The sequence below is a fragment of the Chiloscyllium plagiosum genome, unplaced genomic scaffold, assembly GCF_037043375.1.
Source record: "Chiloscyllium plagiosum isolate Xiang-an unplaced genomic scaffold, Cpla_swu_hap1 HiC_scaffold_48, whole genome shotgun sequence".
Taxonomy (NCBI): domain Eukaryota; kingdom Metazoa; phylum Chordata; class Chondrichthyes; order Orectolobiformes; family Hemiscylliidae; genus Chiloscyllium; species Chiloscyllium plagiosum.
Genome location: NW_028270186.1, coordinates 30,603,065 through 30,627,114, shown reverse-complemented (window position 1 = coordinate 30,627,114; position 24,050 = coordinate 30,603,065). Strand labels below are relative to the sequence as shown.

The 24,050-nt window shown below is 52.1% G+C and overlaps 1 long non-coding RNA gene across 1 annotated transcript in view; it reads left to right on the top strand.

The window, feature by feature from the left end:
* Positions 1-24,050, top strand: part of LOC148135799 (uncharacterized) — an 83,587-nt gene that overhangs the window by 17,492 nt on the left and 42,045 nt on the right. Inside the window, exon 2 of the long non-coding RNA XR_015754917.1 lies at positions 17,346-17,474. This is a non-coding gene — a long non-coding RNA (uncharacterized LOC148135799). The remainder of the gene's footprint in view (positions 1-17,345; positions 17,475-24,050) is intronic.

Sequence of the window (24,050 nt, the reverse complement as noted above, 5' to 3'; positions counted from 1 at the left end):
TTGAGGGAGCACTCTCTGAGGTACTGATGGAACACTCTCTGTGGTATTGAGGGCGCACTTTCTGAGGTATTGAGGGAGAATTACCTGAGGTATTGAGGGAGCACTTTCTGAGGTACTGAGGAAGCACTATTTGAGGTATTGAGGGAGCACCTTCGGAGGTACTGAGAAAGCACGATCTGAGGTACTGAGGGAGCACTTTCTGAGGTACTGAGGGAGAACTATCAGAGGTACTGAGGGACCAATTTCTGAAGTATTGAGGGAGCACTTTCTGAGGTATTGAGGGACCACTATCTGAGGTACTGAGGGAGCACTTTCTGAGGTATTGAGGAAGCACTTTCTGAGGTATTGAGGGAACACACTCTGATGTATTCTGGAAGCATTTTATGAGGTATCGAGGGAGCACTTTCTGAGGTATTGAGGGAGAACTATCTGAGGTACTGAGGGTGCACTTTCTGAGGTGTTGAGGAAGCAATATCTGACGTATTGATGAAGCACTTTGAGGTACTGAGGGAGAACTATCTGAGGTACTGAGGGAGAACTATCTGAGGTATTCATGGAGCACTTTCTGAGGTATTGAGGGAGCACTTTCTGAGGTGTTGAGGGAGCACTTTCTGAGGTACTGATGGAACACTCTCTGAGGTATTGAGGGAGCACTTTCGAGGTTTTGAGAGATAACTACCTGTGGTATTGACGGAACACTTTCTGAGGTATTGAGGGAGCACTTTCTGAGGTACTGAGGGAGAACTACCTGAGGTATTGAGGGAGCACTTTCTGAGGTGTTGAGGGAGCACTTTCTGAGGTACTGATGGAACACTCTCTGAGGTATTGAGGGAGCACTCTCTGAGGTATTGAGGGACCACTTTCGAGGGACTGAGGGAGAACTACCTGAGGTATTGAGGGAGCACTTTCTGACGTACTGAGGAAGCACTATCTGAGGTATTGAGGGAGCACCTTCTGAGGTACTGAGGAAGCATTATCTGAGGTACTGAGGGAGCACTTTCTGAGGTACTGAGGGAGAACGATCTGAGGTACTGAGGGACCACTTTCTGAAGTATTGAGGGAGCATTTTCTGAGGTACTGAGGGAGCACGTTCTGAGGTATTGAGGGAAGCACACTCTGAGGTACTGAGGGAGAACTATCTGTGGTATTGATGGAGCATTTTCTGAGGTGTTGAGGGAGCATTTTCTGAGGTACTGAGGGAGCAAGTTCTGTGGAATTTAGGGAGCACTATCTGAGGTACTGAGGGAACAAGTTCTGAGGTATTAAGGAAGCACTTTCTGAGGTACTGAGGGAGAACTATCTGCGGTACTGATTAAGAACTATCTGAGGTACTGAGGGAGCACTTTCTGAGGTATTAAGGGAGCACTATCTGAGGCATTGAGGGAGCAATATCTGGGGTACTGAGGGAGCACTTTCTGAGGTATTTAGGGAGCACTTTCTGAGGTACTGAGTGAAAACTATCTGAGGTACTGAGGGAGAACTATCTGAGGTACTGAGGGAGCATTTTCTGAGGTATTGAGGGTGCACTTTCTGACGTACTGAGGAAGCACTAGCTGAGGTTCTGAGTGAGTACTATCTGAGGTACTGAGCGAGCACTTTCTGAGGTATTGAGGGAGCACTTTCAGAAGTACTGCGGGAGCACGATCTGAGGTATCAAGGGAGAACTATCTGAGGTATTGTGGGAGCACGATCTGAGGCATTGAGGGAGAACTATCTGAGGTATTGAGGAACGCTATCTGAGGTAGTGAGGGAGAACTACCTGAGGTATTGAGGGAGCACGTTCAGAGGTTTTGAGGGAGAACTATCTGAAGTATTGAAGGAGAACTATCTTAGATATTGAGGGAGCACTCTCTGAGGTACTGAGGGGACACTTTCTGAGGTACTGAGGGGACACTTTCTGAGGTATTGAGGTACCACTTTCTGACGTACTGAGGAAGCACTATCAGAGGTACTGATGGTGAACTGAGGTATTGATGGAGCACTTTCTGAGGTATTGAGGGGGCACTTTCTGAGGTATTGAGGAAGCACTTTCTGAGGTATTGAGGGAGCACTTTCTGAGGTACTGATGGAACACTCTCTGAGGTATTGAGGGACCACTTTCGAGGTATTGAGGGAGAACTCCCTGAGGTATTGAGGGAGCACTTTCTGAGGTACTGAGGGAGCACTTTCTGAGGTACTGAGGGAGCACTTTCGAGGTTTTGAGAGATAACTACCTGTGGTATTGAGGAAGCACTTTCTGAGGTATTGAGGGAGCACTTTCTGAGGTACTGATGGAACACTCTCTGAGGTATTGAGGGAGCACTTTCGAGGTTTTGAGAGATAACTACCTGTGGTATTGACGGAACACTTTCTGAGGTATTGAGGGAGCACTTTCTGAGGTACTGATGGAACACTCTCTGAGGTATTGAGGGAGCACTTTCGAGGTTTTGAGAGATAACTACCTGTGGTATTGACGGAACACTTTCTGAGGTATTGAGGGAGCACTTTCTGAGGTACTGATGGAACACTCTCTGAGGTATTGAGGGACCACTTTCGAGGGACTGAGGGAGAACTACCTGAGGTACTGAGGGAGCACTTTCTGAGGTACTGAGGGAGAACTATCTGTGGTATTGATGGAGCATTTTCTGAGGTACTGAGGGAGCAAGTTCTGTGGAATTGAGGGAGCACTATCTGAGGTACTGAGGGAACACCTTCTGAGGTATTGAGGAAGCACTATCTGAGGTTCTGAGGGAGCACTATCTGAGGTACTGAGGGAGAACTATCTGGGGTACTGAGGGAGAACTATCTGAGGTACTGAGGGTGCACTATCTGGGGTACTGAGGGAGAACTATCTGGGGTACTGAGGGAGAACTATCTGGGGTACTGAGGGAGAACTATCTGGGGTACTGAGGGAGCACGCTCTGAGGTACTGAGGGAGAACTATCTGGGGTACTGAGGGAGAACTATCTGAGGTACTGAGGGAGCACTATCTGAGGTACTGAGGGAGAACTATCTGAGGTACTGAGGGAGCACTATCTGAGGTACTGAGGGTGCACTATCTGAGGTACTGAGGGAGAACTATCTGAGGTACTGAGGGAGAACTATCTGAGGTACTGAGGGAGCACTATCTGAGGTACTGAGGGAGCACTATCTGAGGTACTGAGGGAGAACTATCTGGGGTACTGAGGGAGAACTATCTGAGGTACTGAGGGAGAACTATCTGGGGTATTGAGGGAGAACTATCTGAGGTACTGAGGGAGCACTATCTGAGGTACTGAGGGAGCACTATCTGAGGTACTGAGGGAGCACTATCTGATCTACTGAGGGAGCACTATCTGATCTACTGAGGGAGAACTATCTGGGGTACTGAGGGAGAACTATCTGAGGTAGTGAGGGAGCACTATCTGAGATATTGATGGAGCACTTTCTGAGGTACTGAGGGTGCACTATCTGAGGTACTGAGGGAGCACTATCTGATGGTACAGAGTGCAGAGGGTAGAAAGGAACAGATGCAATTCCCTGATCATTTCCTCAGGGTCCCCGGGGCACTCTGGTGTCGTAATTTGAAATGGAAGCCACTCCCCATTTCAGCAGATCCAGATCATTTTACACAAACAGTGAAAAATAACAGCAGCATGTGTCTGAAACATGGTTTGGGGGAAAACTTTCATCAATCTATTGTTACTTGTTGCTTGGAGACATTTTAGAAAATCAGGCACCCAAACAGACTAATGCTGTCGATGCAAGAGGTGGTGCACAGGAAGATCCAACAAGTCTCTGCAGCTGCTGTCTGTCCCCCTGGAGCAGTCATCATGTGAGATCATGGCTCAGTCCTCGGAGAAATCATTTCTCCAGCAACACCCCGACAATGCCTTTACAGCTGTGTGTGTGTGTGTGTGTGTGAGAGAGAGAGAGAAACAGTCAGAGAGAGAGAGAGAGAGAGAGACTGTCCGTGTTTGTGTGTGTGAAAGAGTGGATGTATGTGTATCTCTGTGTGTCTGTATATGTGTGCGTGAGAGAGGAAGTGCATGTTCATGTGAGAGTGAGTGGCTGTGTGTGTGTTTGACGGTGTGTGTGTCTCTGTGTGCATGTGTGTGAGTGAGGGTGTGTGTGAGAGAGTGTGTATGTGTGTGTGAGAGTGTGTCTGTGTGTGTGAGAGTGTGTCTGTGTGTATGTGTGTGTGAGAGTGTGTCTGTGTATGTGAGAGAGTGTGTCTGTGTGTGAGAGAATGTATCTGTGTGTCAATGTGTGTGTGTCTGTGTGTGCATGTGTCTGTGTGTCTATGTGTGTGTATGACAGTTTGTCTTGTGTGCTAGAGAGTGTGTATGTGTGTGTGTGTCTGTGTGTGCATGTGTGTGTGTCTATGTGTGTGTATGACAGTTTGTCTTGTGTGCTAGAGAGTGTGTATGTGTGTGTGAGAGAGTGTGTGTCTGTGTGCATGTGTGTGAGAGTGTGTCTATGTGTATTTGATGGAGTGTCTGTCTGCGTGTGTATGTGTGTGTGAGAGAGAGTGTAACTGTGTGTTTTTGTGTGTGTGAGAAAGAGTGTCTGTGTGTGTTTGAGGGATCGTGTGTCTGTCTGTGTGTATGAGTGTGAGAGAGAGTGTGTGTGAGAGAGACAGAGAGTGTGTGAGAGAGAGAGTGTGTCTATGTGCGTGAGAGTGAGTAGGTGTGTGAGAGAATAAGAATGTGTGTGTGAGAGTGTGTGTGTAAATGAGAGAGCGTGTGTATATGTGTGTGTGAGAGAGAGAGTGTGTGTCTGTGTGAGAGAGAGTGTGTGTCTGTGTGTGCATGAGAGAGTGTCTGTGTGTGTGAGAGAGAGTGTTTCTGTGAGAGAGAGAGTGTGTCTGCATGTATGTGTGAGAGAGCGTGTCCATGTGTGTATTTGAGGGAGCGTATGTCTGTGCGTGTATGTGTGTGAAATCAGGCTGGTTCCCTCCGAGACTCACAGAAGAGGGCAGCCCTCTACAGATCAGGCCCTTGTGTCGTCCTAACCTCCAGTGTGGGGGCCAAGAGCTGGGAGGTAGTGTTAAGAACATAAGGCCATCCGAAATAGGAACAGGAGGAGACCATTCAGCCCTCGAGCCTGCTCTGGTATTCAATAGGATAGTGGATGATTCAACATTCGATTTGGGAGCTGAAACTAGGACAATACAGAGACAGAGAATCAAATTATTCTGCCATGAGGAATCATCAGACGAAAGCACACACACACACGGACACACCCACACACACACACACACGGACACGGACACGCACACACAGACACACACACACACGGACACACACACACATGGACACACACACACGGACACACACACACACGGACACACACACACGGACACACACACACACAGACACACACACACGGACACACACACACATGGACACACACAAACACGGACACACACAAACACGGACACACACACACGGACACGGACACGGACACACACACACACAGACACACACACACACAGACACACCCACACACACACACAGACACACACACACGGACGGATGCACACACACACAGACACACACACGGACACGGACACACACACAGACACACACGGACACACACACACACGGACACACACACACACACAGACACACACACACACAAAGACACACACACACGGACACACACACACACACAGACACACACACACACACAGACACACACAAACACGGACACACACACACGGACACGGACACACACACACACAGACACACACACACACAGACACACCCACACACACACACAGACACACACACACGGACGGATGCACACACACACAGACACACACACGGACACGGACACACACGGACACACACACAGACACACACGGACACACACACACGGACACACACACACACAGACACACACACACACAAAGACACACACACACGGACACACACACACACACAGACACACAGACACACACACACACAGACACACACACACACACCCACACACACACCCACACACACACCCACACACACACACGGACACACACCCACACACACGGACACACACACACACGGACACACGCACACACACACACGGACACACGCACACACACACACACACAGACACGGACACACACACACACAGACACACCCACACACACACACAGACACACACACGGACACGGACACACACACACACAGACACAGACACACACACACAGACACACACACACAGACACAGACAGACACAGACAGACACAGACACACACACACACGGACACACACACACACGGACACACACACACACACCCACACACCCACACACACAGACACACGGACACACACACACACGGACACACACACACACACACACAGACACACACACACACACGCAGACACACAGACACAAACACAGACACACACACACACAGACACACACACAGACACAGACACACACACACAGACACACACACGCACATACACACACACACAGAGAGACATACACGCACATATACACACACACACACACACATATTCACACACACACACAAACACACACAGTGGGATTCAGGCTGTCTGTGGGAACGGGGAGAGACAAAGGAGCAAAATGCTAGAGAGGGATCTGATCCCACAGATTTCACTGCTTCTCTCTCTCTCTGCGGCTCTCATGTCTATTTCTGTGTTCCCAGTTCCCTCTCACACATCTTTCCTTCAATCCCTATCTCTCAACATCCTTCACATCTCTGTCCAATGTACATTTCCCAGTGTTCTGCAAATCTCTCTCTGCATCTGTCTGACAGCTCTGTGGGATCTTGCTATTCCTGTCTGTACATCACTCTAGCCACATCACAGCCCCCACCACCACCCCACTCTCTCAGCTCTATCTCTCTGCTGCTGCAGCTCCTCTCTCTCTGTCCTATCTCTCTCCCTGGGATTTCCGTCTTGCTGTCTGCCTGAACTTCTCTCCCTGCCTTTCTCTCCCCATTTTCACCTTGTATCTGTCTGACATTGTATTTCTCTTCCTGGAGTTTCACTCTCTCTCTCTCTGTCCTGCTCTCTCTCAGTTCTTCTCACTTCCTCTCCCCTTTCCCCCCCCCCCGCCCGCGCCTGTCTTTGTCTTGTTCTCTCCCTCCCTCACGCTGTCTGTCCGTCCATCTCTCTTTCTCTCCGGTAGTTTCTCTCCCTCTTTCTCCCTGGACCCCTCTGCTCTGTCCCAGTGACTGGGGAAGGGGCATTGGGAAGAGTTTGCCTCAGTGCCTGGTCTCTCCCAGGATTTAACCCGACTGTGGGGAGGGGGTGAATGGAAGGAATATTAAATACTTTTCTGAGTGCGTCTGAAAAAGAGAAAGAGAAAGGGAGAGTGACAAAAAGAGAGAGACATGGAGAGAGTGGAGATGGAGAAAGTGGAGAGAGAGAAATGGGCAGTGAGAGTCAGGGAGGTGGAGTGAGAAAAGGACAGAGTGAGAGAGACAGGGAGAGAGAGAGAGAGTGAGAAGGACATATATGGAGGGAGAAGGACAGTGTGTGTACTTGGCGATGGTTTTAGAGTGGGATCTTGCTGTGCATTACAGCACTCAGTGTCAAAAGGCGAGTTAGTCTCTGCACTATGTCCTCCAGCCCAGGGGCTGTAAGTCTGCATGGGAAGGGGGAGAGTGGGAGACACGGAGGGAATGGGACAGCCAGAGACGGGGGGAGGGTTTGATGGGGTTTTGGGGTTGGTGGAGAAAGGAGGGACTGTGGTCATAGAGAGATGAAGGGAGGGATAGCATGTGATGCAAAGTCTGAGACAGGGTGGAGAAGAGGTCTCCACACGAAGGATAGTCAATGAGGCCATTCAGGGGCCAATCCTGAGGATCCTGAAGAGGACCAGGATCATTTAATGGGGCAGGGGGATGATGGGCAGAAAGGACTCCATCTGTGATGCAAACCTTCTGTAATTCTCGGGCTGGGATCTTGCTGTACATTAAAATAAGTCACAGACCAGTCAGTCAACCCAGACTCATTTACCGGTGTGAGAAAGTGAGGACTGCAGATGTTGGAGAGTCAGAGTTACAAAGTGAGGAGCTGGAGAAGCCCAGCAGGTCAGCCAGGAGAGTGGATGGTTCAGGCCTGACCTGCTGGGCTTTTCCAGCTCCACACTTTTCCACTCAACTCCCTCTGCCCCAGGGAGTGGGGCTCACAGCAATGTTGGGGGGGGGCAGCAAAATATTTGAGGGGGGCACAGTTGGTGAGGTAGGTATTTGGGAGGGAAGGTATTTGGGGAAGGGAATAAATTTGGGAGGAGAGTGAAAATGAGGGGCAATTGTTTTTAGGGGGTTCAAAATTAGGTGAGCACTTTCAGGTCTGAAATAAAGAAAAAGAGAAAGGGAGGTTGAGAAAAAGGGAGAGAGGGAGAGAGAGTGGGGATGGAGAAGGGGATGAGAGAAAGATGGGGCAGAGACAGACAGTGAGAGGGAGGGTGTGAGAGAAAGGCAGATTGAGAGAAAGAGACAGACAGGGAGAGAGAAGGACAAAGAGAGAAGGGGAAGTCAGACTGAGAGAAACAGGCGTTGACGCATGGACAGACTGAAGGGGTGACACTCAGTATTCCAGTTGGTTCCAGCTCCCTCTCTCTCAATGGGTTTTCACACTCCCTCTCTCCCATGCTCCTGGGGTTTCCTTCAGTTTGTCTCTCTCCCTCTCTCTCTCCATCTCTCTGGATGGTGAGCTGGTCTCTGTCCCTTGCCATGTTGGTCACCTCAGAAAGCCTCCAGAAAATTCAAGTGATCAGTCTGCAGGTGATCCCTGGTTTTGTTCATTTCTGGATGGTCTCCCAGAACTTTCTATACTTCTGGCCAGTCAGGAGATTCAGTTAATAGTTTGAAGTGTTGCTGATCATTTGGATGTTAGTTTCTTTGTGTAGCAGGACCCGGTGCCTTCCTGTCTGGGCCCTCCTTTGTTTGGTGGAGACGTTGTTAGGGATATGTCTGCCCAGGGGACCTGTTGCCTTTGACATTATGCTGATGGGATAACCATCTGGCTGCTGTCTGGCTTTTGTGATTTGGGAGTATAACTTGTCCAATATACACAGCATCTCTTGGCTGTCTATCTGTGTTTTAGCAAGGAGGCCGCAACATTTCACCCATTCCCACTCCCCCACCCAGTCTTTAGAATGGAAAGAAGCTTATACAATGAATTACAAACCTAATTTTAAAAGCTGGTTATGTTTGTTGTCAGAGTAGCCTACTGTTTGAGCGAAAGCCATTTTGTACATTGGTCAAACCGATTGTCATATGGCTGATAGGTGATATCATAGAATCCCTACAGAGCAGAAACAGGCCCTTCAGCCCATCGAGTCCACAATGACCCTCTGAAGAGAATCCAACTCAGATCCATCCCCTGATGATATCCCTGAATTCCTGCATTTCCCATGGCTATTCCAGCTAACCTGAATATCCCTCGACACTATGGGCAATCTGTCAAAAATGTGCAGATGCAGGGAGAATGTACAAACACCACACAGACAGTTGCTCAGGAGTGGAATCAAACCCAGGTCTCTGGCGCTGTGAGGTAACAGTGCTCACCACTGAGCGACTGTGGCTCTCCCAACTGTTTCGACAAAACATATTCCGTTCTGAGAATCCATACAGAATTATGATGCATAGCCAACATCCAATGAGCAGAATAAATGCAAGGGAATGAGACCTGCTGGCTCACACTCCTGGAATTCCCTCCCTGAGGACCTTGTGGGTCCACCACCTGCAACAGTTCAAGGAGGCAGCTCACCACCAAAACCAGCTCCCGAGCAGCTACGGACAGGCCATCAATACTGGGCCCAGTCAGGAACACTCAAACGCTGCAAATGAATGAAACTAAGGTGATCGCCCGGGGAGTTCCATCTACCTTCCAGCCCCTGGGGGTGTGTCCAGGTATTATTCACCATGATCGTACCCATCTGTTACAGCCTGCAATCCTAACCACTGGTATCCCGAGATATATCATGGTGAGTGCGGTTAGGACCACAGCTTGATGTGAGAGGAGCCGAATTCGTTAATGACAGGGGGTGGGAATGACGTGGTATGGCCTGTTCCTTCACATTTACGTAAGTGTGGTCCCTGTCAATGTCCCCTCTACCTCCACTGCATGTGGGATTGAATCATGATACCCCATCCAAATACCTTTTTTAATATAATTCCGATACTTTCGACTTCAAAGATCCCCATCCTAACTTTGTCACTTGGGATAATTGGAATCCCTCGCACCAAGCCCAGTGTCCCACCGAAAGTGTCCTTACAGCTGTTACTAACCCAGCCTTTGGTGAGCTGCTGTCCTTCACAGTGAGACATGTTAGTGTGGGTGTTCTCCTGGAACAAATATTTCCGCTGTTTGTCACTAATCCGGGATGGGACTTTTCTCGAGCAGTGAGGACCGCTGCCTTCATTTCATCATGGATGCCCTTCCCTCACTGTTGTCCCTCAGGGAGGGCTGAATGGCCTGGTGGACAAAGTCACATAGTGATTAATTTAATTTGTTTGTCAGCATCCAGTCCGTGTGTGACAGACTGTCGGTCTATCTCATTAAAAATATATCTGGGTTTGAGACAGGATCAAACAGAGTGCCCACCAGCTGGGTGGTTGGAATGGCTGTTGTGTACGGAGTGAGACCATCAGCTGTCTGACACTGGGTAACCAGAGGGTTCATTGAATCTGGGTCCGTCTGTGGGTCAGCGCTGGGGGCAAAAGGAGCAGTTACCTGGGAGAAAGGCAGTGGGAGTTTCCATCTGTGGGCAGGTGTGGATGTGTCAGTGTGGAGCCTGTCATTACCTCCCTGGGGAGGTAGAATCCCAAAGGCACACATTATCCCACTCTGGAAGGAGCCCTGGTTCCCTAGGGATTGTATTTGCTCCTGGTACCTCCTGCTGGGGCCTGATGTGGGTTACTCCGTGTTGCAGGTGTACAGGACCCATGCAGCTGCTCGGAGCTCATACACTGTCCTTCCAGATTGTCCATGTAACCTGAGGCTGCTTCCCCATCCCCAGAGAACCCCCTTTCACTGCAATGGGCTCTTCCCAATTGTAACTGGAGTAGTCCCATGTGGGTGAGATTTTCCTGCAACCTTCTGTCCTGCTCATTGTGTAGGAGACCTAGCTCTGTCACAGCCTGTAGGTTTCCCTGGGGTGACTGGATCCCAGCTGCCTTATCCCAGCCGGGGATCCTCCAGGCTATCAGCAGTAGAGTGAGCTTTCCAGCTTCCTTCCCCAGTTCTCTATGGGCTTCTCACCACAGCTCCTGTGCCAGTAATCCTTCGCTGCAAGGCCAGGCTGGCTTCCTGCCCAATTCTGCCGGACTGTTTCACATTTGTACCGGCTCGTGTTCCTATTGCTTCTGTATTATGGGCCACCTGGGTCTACTCATAGAGTCATAGAGTTCTACAGCATGGAGACAGGCTCTTTGGCCCAAACTGGTCCATCCACACGAACCCCGTTTCCCTGCACTTGGCCCATATCCTTCCAATATGTTCCTCTACATGTATTTGTCCAAGTGCCTTTTAAATGTTATTAAATGTATACTCCTTGACCAGTTGCGCAGGTAGTTCATTCCGTATGTATATACACTCTGGATAAAAACATTGTCCGCCAGGTTCCCTTTTCATCTTTCCCCTTTCACCTTAAACTGATGCCTTTTCATCCTCGATTCCCCAAGCCTTGGATAAAGACTGAGTGCATTCACCCTATCCATGCCTCCCATGATCTTATACACCTCTATAAGGACACCCCTCAGTCTCCTACACACGAAAGACAATGCCCTAGCTTGTCCAACCTCTCTCTATAACCGTCTCGTTGAATTCTGGCAATATCCTTGTAAATTCCTTCTGCACTCTTTTCAGTTTATTAACATCCTTTGTATAGCAAGGTAGCCAAAACTGAACACAATATTCCAAGTGCGGCCTCACTAACATCCTGCACAACTACAACATAACTTTCCAACTTCGATATTCCATGCCCTGACTGATGAAGGGCTCATTGTGCCAAAAGCCTTCTTCACTGCCCAGTCTACCTGTGACTCCCCTTTCAGAGAACCGTGCACCTGGAATCCAAAGTCCCCCTGTTCCACCACACTCCTTCAGGCCCTACCTACCACCACGAAACCCCTGTCTGATGTGACTTTCCAAAATGCTCAATCTCGCCCTTGTCTGTATTAAACTCCATTTGCCATTTCTCAGCCCAATTCCCCAGCTGATCAAAGCCCTGTTGCAATTGCTGAGAACCTTCCTCACTTATTTTAGTGTAATCTGCAAACTTTCTAATCATGCCTTAAACATCCTCGTCCAAATCATTGATATCGATAACAAACAGCAATGGGCCTAGCACTGACCAGCTCAGTGGCTCAGTGGTTAGCACTGCTACCCCACAGCACTGTGGATCTGGGTTCAATTCCAACCTCACAGAATGGTCTGCGTGGGTTAGATCCTGTTAGGGTTAGATTTCCTACAGTATGGAAAGAGGCCATTTGGCCCAACAAGTCCACACTGACCTGCTGAAGAGTAACCCACCCAGAGCCATTCTCCCTACCTAATACCTTGGAAGAAGGCACCTAGCACTATGGACAATTTAGCCTGGCCAATTCATCTGACCTGCGCATTTTTGGATTGTTGGAGGAAACTGGAGCACCCGGAGAAAACCCACGCAGACAGAGGGAGAATGTGTAAACTCCACACAGACAGTCACCCGAGGCCGGGGTCGAACCCGGGTCCCTGGCACTGTGATGCAGCAGTACCAACCACTGAGCAACCATGCCACCCCAACTGAGTTTCTATGTTCTCCCCATGTCTGTGTGGGTTCCCTCTTGGTGCTCCGGTTTCCTCCCACAATCCAAAGATGTGCAGGTCAGGTAAATTGGCCATGCTTAATTGCCAATGGTGTTCATGGATGTGTAAGTAAGTTGCATTAGTCAGGGGTAAATGTAGAGTAACAGGGTAGGGGAATGGGTTTGGGTGGAATAATCTTCAGAGGGCCAGAGAAACTGTTGGGCCAAAGGGCCTGTTTCCACAGAGGAGGGATTCTATGATTCTATGACCGCTGATGCACACCACTAGTCCCAGGCCTCCAGTCTGACTGTTACCCTCTGCTTCCGACCATCAAGCCAATTGTGTATCCAGTTTACCAATGCCCCCTGGATTCCATGCGATCAAACCTTTCGTGGGGGAGTGGTGAGTGCAGAGTTGAGTCAGTATCACGAAGGAAGGGGGAGATTGCAGTGCTGGGCAGTGATCAGTCAGGAAGGGGGTGATTAGTTTATTATGTCCACATCAGTCACGGAGCGTTTGATTCAGTGATGGATCGGGATCAGTCAGTGAGGGGGTGAATTTAGTGTGGGGTAGGGTTCAGTCAGGGAGGGGGTGATTACAGTGTTGGGTAGGGATCAGTCAGGGAGGGGGACATTGCAGTGTTGGGTAGGGATCAGTCAGGGAGGGGGTGAGTGCAGTGTTGGGTAGGGATCAGTCAGGGAGGGGGAGAGTGCAGTGTTGTGTAGGGATCAGTCAGGGAGGGGGTGAGTGCAGTGTTGTGTAGGGATCAGTCAGGGAGGGGGTGAGTGCAGTGTTGGTTAGGGATCAGTCAGGGAGGGGGTGAGTGCAGTGTTGGGTATGGGTCAGTCAGGGAGGGGGTGAGTGCAGTGTAGGGTAGGGATCAGTCAGGGAGGGGGTGAGTGCAGTGTTGGGTAGGGATCAGTCAGGGAGGGGGTGAGTGCAGTGTTGGGTAGGGATCAGTCAGGGAGGGGGTGAGTGCAGTGTTGGGTAGGGGTCAGTCAGGGAGGGGGTGAGTGCAGTGTTGGGTAGGGATCAGTCAGGGTGGGGGTGAGTGCAGTGTTGGGTAGGGGTCAGTCAGGGAGGGGGTGAGTGCAGTGTTGTGTAGGGTTAGAGGGAAATAAGAAGGCCAAAAATGGGACATGAGTTTGCTTTACCAATTACAGTTAAGGAGAATCCAAAGATCTTTTACAAATGTATAAATGCCAAAGGGTCACCGGGGAGTGAATCGTGCCCCTCAAAGTTCAAGACAGCCTGCACGTGGAACTGCAGGAGATTGGGGAGACACTGAACAAGTCTTTCCTGTAGAGAACGGCATGGAAGATATAGAACAGGATGACGGTTTGGGAAAGAACATTGGGAAATATATGATGTCATCTTGCAAAATGTCCACCTTACAGAGGTGGAGGTGCTGGATGTCTTGAAATGGTTAAAGCTGGATAAATCCCCAGGACCTTATCAGGTATACTCTCGATCTCTGTGGGAAGCTAGTGAAGTGATTGTTGTGCCCCATGCTGAAATATTTGTATCATCGATAGACACAGGTGAGGTGCCAGATGATGGAGGTTGGGCGAACGTGGTGCCACTGTTTAAGACGGGTGGTCAGGACAAGCCAGGGAACTACAGACTGGTACGCCTGACGTCAGTCGTGCGCATATTGAAAGACGGATATACGAGGGTCAGGAATTACATGTGTTTCGAAAGGCAATGTCTAATTGGGTATAGTCCGTGGGAAATCATGTCTCAAGGTATTGCGTTTTTTGAAGAAGTAACAAAAGGATTGATGAGGGCAGAGCGGTGGGTGTGAGTGATATGGACTTCAGTAAGGTATTCGAAAAGATTCCACATGGGAGATTGGAGAGCAAGGATAGGTCTCATGGAATACAGGGAAAACCAGCCATTTGGATACAGAACTGGCACGAAGGCTGACGACAGAGGGTGGTTGTGGAGGATTGTTTTTTCAGACTGGAGACCTGTGACCAGTGGAGTGCCACAAGGATCGGTGCTGCGTCCACTATTTTCCATTAATTATATCAATGATTTGGATGTGAACATAGCAGGTATAGTTAGTAAATTTGCAGATGACACCAAAATTGGAGGTGTAGTGGAAAGTGAAGAATGTTCCTTCACATTACAACGGGATGGTGAACTGGTGGGCCAATGGGCGGAGGAGTGGCAGATGGAGCTTCATTTAGATAAATGGGTGGTGCTGCATTTTGGGAAAGCAACTCTTCGCAGGACTTATACACTTAATATTAAGGTCCCAAGGAGTGTTTCTGAACAAAGAGACCTTGGAGTGCAGGTTCATTGTTCCTTGAAAGGAGAATTGTGAGTCGATAGGATAGTGAAGAAGGTGTCTGGTACGCTTGTGTTTACTGATCTGTACATTGAGTAGAGGAGTTTGGAGGTCATGTTGTGGCTGTACAGGACATTGGATAAGCCACTTTTGGAATATTGCATGCAATTCTTGTCTCCTCCCTATTGGAAGGATATTGCATAAATTGAAAGGGTTCAGTAAAAATTTACAAAGATGCTGACAGGATTGTAGGATTTGAGCTAAAGGGAGAGGATAAATGGGTTGGGGCTGTTTTCCCTGGAATGTCTGAGGCTGAGGGGTATCCATATGGAGGTTTATAAAACCATGAGAGGCATGGTTAGTAATAACAGACAAGGTCTTTTCCCTGGGGTGGTGTAGTCCAGAACTGCAGTGTCTAGGTTCAAGATGAGAGGGGAAAGATATAAAAGGAATGTAAGGGACAACGTTTTGTTGTGGAGCATGTTGCTTGTATGGAATGACCTGCCAGATGAAGTGGTGGAGACTGGTACAATTACTTCATTTAAAAAGCATCTGGATGGGTATACGAACAGGAAGGGTTGAGAGGGATTTGGGCCAAGTGCTGGCAAATGTGATGAGATTATGTTAGGATATGTGGGTGGCGTGGATGAGTTGGACCGGAGGCCCTGTTTCTGTGCTGTACCTCTCTATGACTGTAAATGTTTTGTACTGTCCATTACCAGCCATACACTTCACTTTTTCCCCTGTTTACCTTGGTCAGTTCTCCTCTCAAACACATGTCAATGGCTTTGGTTGTGATTGTAGGGTGTGCTTTCTCATCACTTTAAAAATCCATCATCTCACTGAATTCCAATATACTGCAATTTCCCAGAGGATATCTCAATGTGACATTATTCCTTCCCTCAGCATATTCACCCAACGGTCGATCTGAGATAGTCACGTCCCTGGCCATTTGCACAATGTGTTATTCAAACAAACACTGACAGAAACATTCAAAGAGGAGTTTGGAGAACATCACTTTTGCCAATGTGACTGTCCCAGATTATACAAAGACTGAAGTCTCCCAAAATGATCACAGTGCCTTTGCAGTACACAGGAATTCATTGGATTGTGTAACAGGGTTGAGCATTGAAATGCTGTTAGGCAGCCTCAAAACTCTTCTCCTGCTTGTGTTTTTGTCATGTGTTACCCAGAAACTGCATTCAGGCTGATTCAGCTGTATCATCTGAGGCCAAAATGCTTTCTCTGTACTGCCTTTGTTACCATTACTGTCAGGGTTACCCATCCTGCTCTCCCTGAGACCCCTCAAGGAGGTGTACCATAGAATATTCATGTTCCACCTTTTGTTCGCCGTGTCACCACTAAATCCCATTTATCTCCGTACCACAGTCCATCCACCTTTTTGCAGAGACTTTAGCCAGTCCAAAAAAAAGAACATTACGACTGACTCTTTCCACAATTTCTTATCACAGTCCAATTCACTGATGTACAGTTTCAGTTAAATTCTGTCTCTCCCTGATCCTTTCTGCTTGTCTTCAGCTACATTGCCATTTCTGTTTGGAGTTGGAAAGCTCCTTTCACCTGAACCCTGGCCCTGCATCCTCTCTGTCAGTGTAATGTCCTGCCCATAAGCCTGCCGACATGATTGGCCAGGACACTGGTCCCACCAATGTTATGTCTAATTCACTCATGGGATGTTGCTGTCTCTGGCTGGGCAGCATCGCATGCCCACCCCGAGCTGCCCTTGAGCTGAGTGTTTTGCTGGATCATTACAGAGAGTAGTTCAGAGTCAACCCCATCGCTCTGGGTCTGGATCATGTGTAGGCCAGACCCGCTGCCTATAACAGATTTCCCTTCCGAAAGGATATTAGGTAGTTAGATGGGTTATACTGGACACCGGCATTAACATCTGGATGAACAGTCAGGGGAGAATAGCACGAGGCCATCACCTGTCCTACTCATAGCTCAACTGTCAGTGAGTACTCATCCCAGTGCATCATGAATCACAACCCTTTCATCATGACCATTGTGTGATCCTGATACCGTCCTGCACTCTGGTGATATCACTCAGTCTCTCTCCATGTGGTATCCCTCACTGTGTGGGTCTAATTGCTGCCTCTGTCAACTTCTCTCGCTCTTGCAGCTACTCCAGATCCTGAGCCAACAGAATTCTCCACTCCAGAGAGACGCAGCAGCACAGGCCAGGGATGGTGACTGGGATTTTCCAGATCTCTGTGGGATTCAATGCCATTCTCCATGTGTAACCCTCACTGCATCAGTCTAATTTCCCATTCTGTTTGTTTCTCTATCTCCTGCAGGTAATCAGGATGTCCCTGTCTCAGCTGAATTCCTAACTCCTGTCTCGTCCATAACCACAACAAAGACGGTTGGTCAGTCAGAGAGAAATGGAGAGGGAGGTCTGGAACCTTCAGTAAATCCTGCAGCCGGTAAGAGCACTCACAGCAAACAGCACAGGGCCTTCTGTATTCAGACCTGGAAGACAGGCTATAGATACAGAGAGGAGGGTGACAGAGAGAAGGGGGACAGATACACAGCAACATTCTAGGCTACATTCCAACCATCCTGTGAGGGTCCTGCTCTCACCTCTGCTGTACTGGTCCTCACTGAGACATCTCTCTCTGTCTCTCTCTGACTCTGTCTCTTTTTCTCGATCCCCTCTCTCACACCCTCACTCCCTCACTCTCTATCTCTCACCCTCTCACTCCCATTCTCTCTCAGCCCCTCTCTCACCTTCTCTCTCTATCTCTCTTCCTCTCACTCACTCTCTCTCACCCACTCACTCACTCTCCACCTCATCCCTCTCGCTCACCTGAGTCTCTCTCTCTCTCTCTCTCCCCCGAGTGCCTCTCACTCATGTCCCTCTCTCTCTAGCTCGCCCTGTATCTCTCCATATCTCGCTCTCCCCCTCTGTCTATCTTTCTCTCTCTCTCACTTTCTCTCCCTTGTCCACTCATCGCACTCTCTCTTGATCTCTCAGACTCTCTCTCATTTCCGTCCCTTCACTACTCACTCACACTTGCACCTCTCTCTCTCTCGCTCAACCCTCTCTCGCCCGTCTCTCTTGCTCGCACCTCGCTCTCCCCATCTCTCACCCCTGACTCTCTCTATCCGCTTTCTCTCATTTTCACCCCCATCTCTGCCTCCTCTCTCCCCCACTCTCTCTCTCCCCACTCTCTCTCCCCACTCTCTCCCTCCTCTCTCTCCCCCCTCTCTCTCCCCCCTCTCTCTCACCCCGCTCTCTCACCCCGCTCTCTCACCCCCCTCTCACCGCGCTCTCACCGTCTCTCTCTCACACCCTCTCTCTACCCGTCACTCTCTCTCTCCCCACTCTGTCACCGAACCTTCTCCCCTCTCTCTCACTCTCCCCCACTCTCTATCCCCTCTCTCCCCTTCCTTCTCCCTTACCCCCTCACTCAACCCCACACTCTCCCCATCTGTCTTCCCCCACTTTCTCCCCCCTCTCTCGCCCCCTCTCTCACCCACTGATCTAACCCCCCCACTTTCACCCTCACTCTCTCGTCCGCTCTCACTGTCCCCCTCTCTCTCCCCCTCTCCCCTCTCTCCCCCCACCACACTCTCTCTCCCTCTATCTCTCCCCCTCACTCTCCCGCTCTCTCTTCCCCCTTTCTCTCCACACTCTTTCTTTCTGCCACCTCTCCCACTCTCTCTCCCCCTCTCTTGCCCGCTTTCTCACACCCCCGTCTCGCCCCCCTCACTCGCCACCCTCTCTCGCCCCCTCTCTCACCCGCTTTCTCACCCTCGCCCGACTTAGTCGCCACCGTCTCTCGCCCCCTCTCTCGCCCCATCTCTCTCCACCCTTCTCTCTCTACCCCCCTCTCTACCCTCTCTGTCTCGCACCCTCTCTCTCTCCTCCTCTCTCACCCCCTCTAGCCCACTCTCGCACTCCTCTCGCGCCCCCACTCTCCCCCTCTCTCTCCCCTCTCTCTCCCCTCTCTCTCCCCGTGCTCTCTCCCCCTCTCTCATCCCCTTTCTGTCCCCTCTCTAACCCCCTCCCTCGCCCCCTTCATCTCCCTCCCCCTCTCTCCTTCCATCTCTCCCCCCTCCCCGTCGCTCTGCCTGTCTCTCCCCACTCTCTCTCCCCCTCTCTCTCCCCTCCCTCTCCCTCTCTCTCCCCACTCTCTTCCCCTCTCTCTCCCTCACTGTCTTCCCCCTCAATCTCACCCCCCGCGCTCTCACCCCCGCTTTCTCACCCCCACTCTCTCACCAACCTCTCTCACTTTCTCTTCCCCCTTTCTCTACACACTCTTTGTCTCTGACCCCTCTTTCTCCCCCTCTCTCCCCCTCTCTTGCCCCCCTCTCTCATCCCCCCTCTCTCACCAAACTCTCTCATGGGCGGCACGGTGGCACAGTGGTTAGCACTGCTGCCTCACAGCGCCAGAGACCCGGGTTCAATTCCCGCCTAGGCGACACTCTGTGAGGAGTTTGCACATTCTCCCCGTGTCTGCGTGGGTTTCCTCCGGGTGCTCCGGTTTCCTCCCACAATCCAAAAATGTGCAGGTTAGGTGAATTCAACATGCTAAATTGTCCGTAGTGTTAGGTGAAGCGTTAAGTGTAGGAGTATGGGTCTGGATGGTATACGCTTCGGCGGGTCGGTGTGGACTTGTTGGGCCGAAAGGCCTGTTTCCACACTGTAAGTAATCTAATCTAATCTAAGTAATCTAAAAAAAAACCTCTCTCCCGCTCTCTCTCCCTCTCTATCTCTCCCCCTTCCCTCTCACTCTCTCGCTTTCTCTTCCCACTTTCTCTACACACTCTCTGTCTCTGACCCCTCTTTCTCCCCCTCTCCCCCCTCTTGCCCCCCCTCACCAAACTCTCTCCCCTCTCTCTCTCCCTCTCACTCTCCCGCTTTCTCTTCCCCCTTTCTCTCCACACTCTCTCTCTCTGCCCGCTCTCTCGCGCCTCTCTCTCTCGCCCCGTCTCTCCCCGTCTCTCCCCCCTCCTCGTCAATCTACCCGTCTCTCCCCCCTCTCTGCCCCTCTATCGCCCCCCCACTCTCTCCCCATTCTCTGCCCCCGCTCTCTCACCATCCCTCTCTCTCCACTCTCTCACCCTCTCTTTGTCTCTCTCGCCCTGTCTCTCCCCCTCTATCTCTCCCCCTCTATCTCTCCACCTCTCTCTCCCCTTCCCTCTCCCCTCTCTCTCCCCACCACTCCCTCCACTCTCTCTCCCTCTCTCTCTCACCCCCCTCACTCACATCCACACTCTCCCCATCTCTCTTTCCCCACTTTCTCACCACGCTTCTGCCCCTTCTCTCCCGCCCTCTCTCCCCTTTCTACCCACTCTCTCCCCTTCCTTCTCCCTCCCCCTCTCTCTCACCCCCTCACTCACCCCCACACTCTCCCCATCTCTCTTCCACCACTTTCTCCCCCCGCTCTCTGCCCCTCTCCCGTCCTCTCTCCCCCTCTCTCCCCCTCCCTCTCTCTCCCCCCACTCCCTCCCCTCTCTCTCCCTCTCTCTCTCCCCCCCACTCACCCCCACGCTCTCCCCCACACTCTGCCCATCTCTCTTCCCCCACTTTCTCACCACGCTTCTGCCCCCTCTCTCCCCTCTCTCCCCCTCCCTCTCTCTCCCCGTCTCTCTTGCCTCTCTCTCACCATCTCTCTCCTCCTCACTACCCCTCTCCCTTGCCCCTTCTCCCTTGCCTCCTCTCCTTCCTCCTTTCGCCCTCCCTCTCTCGCCCGTATCACTCTGCCCCTCTCTCTGCCCCTTTGTCTCCCCTCACTCTGTCGCCTCACTCTCCCTCCCTCTTTCACTTCCTCCCTCTCTCACCCCCTTCTCTCTCCCCTCTCTCCCCCCCATCTCTCTTCCCCCTCTCTATCTCTCTCTACCACCTCTCTCTCTTCCCTCTCTCTCCCCTCCACTCTCCCCGCCTCTCTCCCCTCCTCTCTCCCCTTCTCTCTACCGTCTCTCTCAGCGCCTCTCTTGGCATCTCTCTCTCGCACCCCCTACCCCTCACTCTCTCTCTCTCCCCCTCTCTCTCTTCACTAAATCTCCCCCACTCTGTCATCTAGTTCTCTCCCACTCTCTCTCACTCCCTTCCTCCCTAACCCTCTCCCTCCACCACTCTCTACCCCACTCTCTCTCCCTCCACTCTCTCTTCCTCTCTCTCCCCCTCTCTCTCCCCTCTCTCTCCCCCTCTCTCTCCCTCGATTCTCTGTCCCCCTCCTTCTGGCACCCACTCTCTCCTCTCACTCTTCACCCCGACTCTCCCCTCTCTCTCCCCCCTCTGTCTCCCCTCTCTCTCTCTCTCTGTCGATTCTCTGTCCCCCTTCCTCTGTTCCCCTCCCTCTGTCCCCCTACCTCTGGCCGCCTCCCTCTCTCCTCTCTCTCCTCTCTCTCTCCCCCCCGACTCTCCCCCTCTCACCCCCACTCTGCCCCTCTAACCCCTCTCTCCTTTCCCCTTCTCTCCCCTTCTCTCTCCACTCTTTCTACCCCATCTCTCATCCACTCTCTCTATCCCCGTCTCTCTCTACCCCGCTCACCTTCTCTCTCTACCCCTCAAACTCTCTCTTCCCCCCTCACTCTTCACCAAGTCTGTCGCCTAAATCTCTCCCCCTCTCTCTCTCCGTCTCTCACTCCCTAACTCTCTCACCCTCTCACTCTCCCCTCTCTCTGCCCCTCTCTCTCCCCCCACTCTCACCCTCTTTCAGTCCACCTCACTCCACCTCCCTCGCCCCCTTCCTCTCCTTCCCACACTCTCTCCCCGCCTCTCCCCCTCTCCCCGTCGCTCTCCCCGTCGCTCTCCCCGTCTCTCTACCCTTCTATCTGCCCCTCCCTCTCCCCCTCTCTCTCCCCCTCACTCCCCACTCTCTTTCCCCACTCTCACCCCCATCTCTCTCCCCTTTCTCTCCCCCCGCTCTCACCCCCTCTCTGTCCGCCTCTCTCCCCCTCCCTCGCACCTTCCTCTCCATCCCCCTCTCTCGCCCCGTCTCTACCCCCCTCTCTCCCCCTCACTCTTCCCTCTCTCTCCCCCACTCTCTTCCCCTCCTCTCTCCCCATCTCTCTCCCCTCTCTCTCACCCCACTCTCACCCCCTTTCTGTCCCCCCTCTCTCACCCTCCCTCGCACCTTCCTCTCCCTTCCCCTCTCTCTCTCCCTGTCTCTCCTCCTCCCTCTCCCCATTCTCTCCCCCTCTCTCTCCCCATCTCTCTCCCCCCACTATCTCTCCCTCTCTCTCCAGCCCACTGTCTGCCCTCCCTCTCACACCCCGCTCTCACCCCCGCTCTCTCATCCCCCTCCCTCCCCCTCTCTCCCTCTCACTCTCCTGCTCTCTCTTCCCCCATTTTTCTCCACACTCTCTCTCTCTGCCCCCTCTCTCCTCCCTCTCTCACCCCCCACTCTCGCCTCCTATATCGCCCCCTCTCTCCCCCCCACTCCCTCTGTCTCTCTCCCACCTCTCCCCGTCACTTTACCCGTCTCTCTCCCCCTCCCCCTCCTCCTCTCTCTCCTCCTCTTTCACTCCACCACTCTCTCCCCTCTTGCTCCCCCACTCTCTGCCCCCTCTCTCTAACACCCCGCTCTCTTAACACCGCTCTCTCACCCCGTCTCTCTCACCTCCCTCTCTCACCTCTCTCTCACCCTCTCTTTCTCTCTCTCACCCTGTCTCTCCCCCTCTATCGCTCCCCCTCTCTCTCCCTCACACTCTCCCGCTCTCTCTTCCGCCTTTCTCTCCAAACTCTCTCTCTCCCCCATCTCTCCCCTCTCTCTCCCCTCTCTCTTCCTGCTCTCTCTACTCCCCCTCCCCCCTCTCCCCCTCTCACCCCCTGTCTCGCCCCCTCTCACCCCCTGCCTCGCCCCCTCTCTCGCCACCCTCTCTCACTCCCCTCTTTCTCTACCCATCTCTCTCGGATCCTCTCTCACCCCCTCTCGCCACCCCCCTTGCCCGCCTCTCTCGCCCCTCTCGTGCTCCCCTGTCCCCTTTCTCTCCCGCTCACTCTCGCCGTCTCTTTCCCCATCACTCTCCCCATCTCTCTCCCTTCTCACTCCCTGAGCTCTCTCACCGCTCTCTCACCCCCTTTCTGTCCCCCCTACACCTCCCTCGCCCCCTTCGTCTCCCTTTTCATCTCTCTCCCCGTCTCTCTCCCCCTCTCCCTGTCGCTCTCCCCGTCTCTCCCCCCTCTCCCCCCTCTCTCACCCCCTCTCTCTCCCCCTCTCTCTCCCTCTCCCTCTCCCCCTCCCTCTCTCCTCTCCTCTCTCTCCCCCTCTACCCCCTCTCTCCCCCTCTCTCTCTCATTCCCTGCACTCTCACCCCCGCTCTCTCGTCCCCGCTCTCTTACCACCGCGCTCTCACCCCTCTATCTCACCTCCCTCTAAACCCTCTCTCACCCTCTCTTTCTCTCACTCGCCCTGTCTCTCCCCCTCTATCACTCCCCCTCTCTCTCCCTCTCACTCTCCCGCGCTCTCTTCTGCCTTTCTCTCCACTGTCTCTCTCTCTCTCCGCCCCTGCCTCACCCCTCTCTCTACCCTCTCTCTCCCTGCTCTCTCTACACCCCCTCTCCCCCTGCCCTGCCACCCTCTCACGCCCCCTCTCTCTCCCCCTCTCTCGACCCCTCTCTCCCCCTCTCTCTACCCTTCTCTCTCGCATCCTCACTCCCCCTCTCTCTCCCCTCTCTCTCACCCCCTCTCTCGCCCCCTCTCCACCCTCTCTCTCCCTCTCTCTCCCCCACTCTCTGCCCCCCTCTCTCATTTCCCGCTCTCTCGCCCCCGCTCTCTCACCCCTGCTCTCTCGCCCCGTCTCTCCACTCTCTCTCCCCCTCTCTCTCTTACCCTCTCTCTCCCCCTCTATCTCTCCCCCACTTTCTCACTCTCACTCTCCTGCTCTCTTTTCTACCTCCCCACACTCTCTCTCTCTCTGCCCCCTGTCTCTCCACATTTCTTTCACCCATCTCCCTCTTTCTCGCACCCCTCTCTCACCCTCCTGTCTCGCCCCACTCTCTCGCCACCCACTCTCATCCCCTCTCTTGTCCCTTCTATCGCCCCCCT